Source organism: Leptonychotes weddellii, chromosome 2, assembly GCF_054177405.1.
Source record: "Leptonychotes weddellii isolate Sample4059 chromosome 2, ASM5417740v2, whole genome shotgun sequence".
NCBI lineage: Eukaryota > Metazoa > Chordata > Mammalia > Carnivora > Phocidae > Leptonychotes > Leptonychotes weddellii.
In genome coordinates, this window is record NC_138370.1 from 76,829,130 (window position 1) to 76,831,821 (window position 2,692).

The window sequence follows — 2,692 nt, forward strand, 5'->3', positions numbered from 1 at the left end:
GTTTTTGCTTTCTTAAGGTTTTGGTTATTAAATGCTGCACAACAAACTATCCACAAACATTTTGAATTAAAATTATAATCACTTTACTATATTTCATAATTTTATGGCTCAGGAAATTGAGCAGAGCTCAGCTAGACAATTCTGTTCCAGAGAGCAAAAGCTCAGTTACCTTAGTGGTATTGAGCTGGTTCCTGGTCTGGTCTGGAGGGCCAAAGACAAATAGCTGGATAGTTAAGCTTGGCTGGAACCCTCTCCTGCTCAGTGTGATCTCGAGTTCTCTCCATGTATTCTCTCCAGGGTCCTATAAAAGCCTCTCAGAGATTTGAGTGAATATTCCAAGAGGCCCAAGGCAAAACTGCAGAATCTAGTAACATAGGCTCAGAAGCCCTAGAACATCTTACTCAGTTGGTCAAGCAAGTCTATTTAAGGCCTGATTCAAGAGATAGGAGGGAATAGACTCTGTCTTGATGGGGAAATGAGGTATATGTTTAAGAAGAGAAAACACTGATGGTGATCTTCTTGGAAGTATGTTACCATAGGCAGTTACCCATAGCAATAGATCTATAAGAACTGCCACCCAAATACTCCAAGATTCCACTAACATTGTCCTATAATCTTATTTTATTTTTTTGCTAAAATTATGCATATTTTTACCATTTTTAATATATTTATATACATATTATATTAATCAGTTCCTTTAATAGAAAATTTCCCACAGAGCAAGTTATTGCCATTTTCTTTTAAAGAATGTGCTTAAAATTTAGCCCACATAAAATAAATGAAATTATAGTCTATATGTACTCAGTGTCTACTTGCTTCCAAACCATACTCCTTATTATCTGATATATTTCTGTTCTCCATCTCTTTGGGACACAGATGGCTCAAGTTTCAGGGAAAAAATTTTGATTTTTTTCATAAATAAATGCGAGAAAATTTAGAATTAAGTCTGGAACAGCAGAAATAACTGTTATTTTTTTTCCTTCCTATCATGTACTAAGTCCAAAACTATTTTTGGCCACTGAGAACATTTTGAGAATGGGTTTAACATTATTGGAGTAGCTTTCCTAAAACTCCTCTTTCTTAGGCTTTTCAAAATATGTTATTTTCCAAAGTGTTAAATTTCATTTGCTCCCAAGCTTTGGTCCTATGTTCTTCAATATTTTCGCCTATGGGTCTTAGAGTTTCTCTTGATGGATATTATTTCGGGCAAACATCACTTTATATTTAAGATAATTTAAATTTTTGTCAGGTGAAACAAAATACTGACTGGTTAATTTCAATATATTTTTTCATCAATAATTACATGTAAGGAAAAATGGTGTACCATAAACTATTAACTTTAGAGTATACTGAGCTTAGACCCTGGAGTACTTCACAGATTCACCACTTACTAACTTTGGAAATTTTACTCCAAATACTAGAATCCTTATTTGTGTTGTAATAATGCTAACATCCACATGATTACCTTAATGAAAATACTTAATATAATAAATTTCCATTGTATCATTCTATTCCTTGAATAAATCCAACTTAACCAATATACTGCTTCTCTTCAGAATTTAACCTAGGATGGATTCAACATGTAAAATTTTTGTTTAGGATTTCACATCCATGCTTCTGAGTGAAATGTCCTTATCTTGTTTGGTAGTAAGTTTACATAAGCCTCACATAAAAAGATGGGAGCTGTTCTCTCCTTCTGCCTTCTCTTCAAATGCTTTTATAATATTGAAATTATTCATATATTCATATATATGTAGTATAAATTGATGGAATCCCTTCTTTGCCCAAGGTGTTATTTGTGGGTTTTTATCTATTTTTAATGATTATTTGAATTTTTACGCTTTGTATATCTTGCAGTTTCCATATCAGTAAGACATATTTTAAAGGAAATTACACACATTGTATTTAATATTTAAAATTATTCCAAACTATGTAATAAAATATTTCAAAGGATTATATTTTTACTGTAAAACTGATCATATACACATGAAAGGAAATTGCAAATAATCATCATTTAAAGATTTAAAGATTAGTAATAAACAGCTAGGGTCCCATCAACCAATTAAAAAAAAAGAGCATTGCTAAAATCCTTGAAGCTTTTTTTCTGCCCTATGTTATTCTCATGTTCTTCTCCCTACAAAAGTAAAGTTATATAAATATAGAGATATATATCACACCTCATTTTATTTTACAGTATTAGTTTATATGTAGGTAACTATATAGGATAACAATTGTTTAGGTTTTCCTATTATATAAGTGGAATTACAGTTTGTGTGAAGCTGATGTTATCGTTCAAAATTAGTTTTGATTGTGTGATAGGAAGATTGACACCCCAAAGATGCCCATAGTCTAATCTCTGGAACTGGTAAATATGTTATGCTACATGGCAAAAGGGACTTTGCAGATCTAACTAAGTTTATGGATCTTAAAATAGAGAGATTACCAGGATTATTGGGGTGAGCCCAATTGAATTATGCAAGTCCTTAAAAACTGAGAACTTTCTCTGATTGGAGTCAGAAAGATGTGGCAGAAAAATTCAGAGATTATAAGCAAGAGTAGGAATCTGTGCACTGTTGCTGGTTTGAAGATGTAAGGGGCTATGTGGAAAGCATAAAAAGGGAAAGAATTCTATCAACAGTCAGGGGGTGCCTGAGTGTCTGAGGTAATTAAATGACTGACTTTTTTTTTTTTT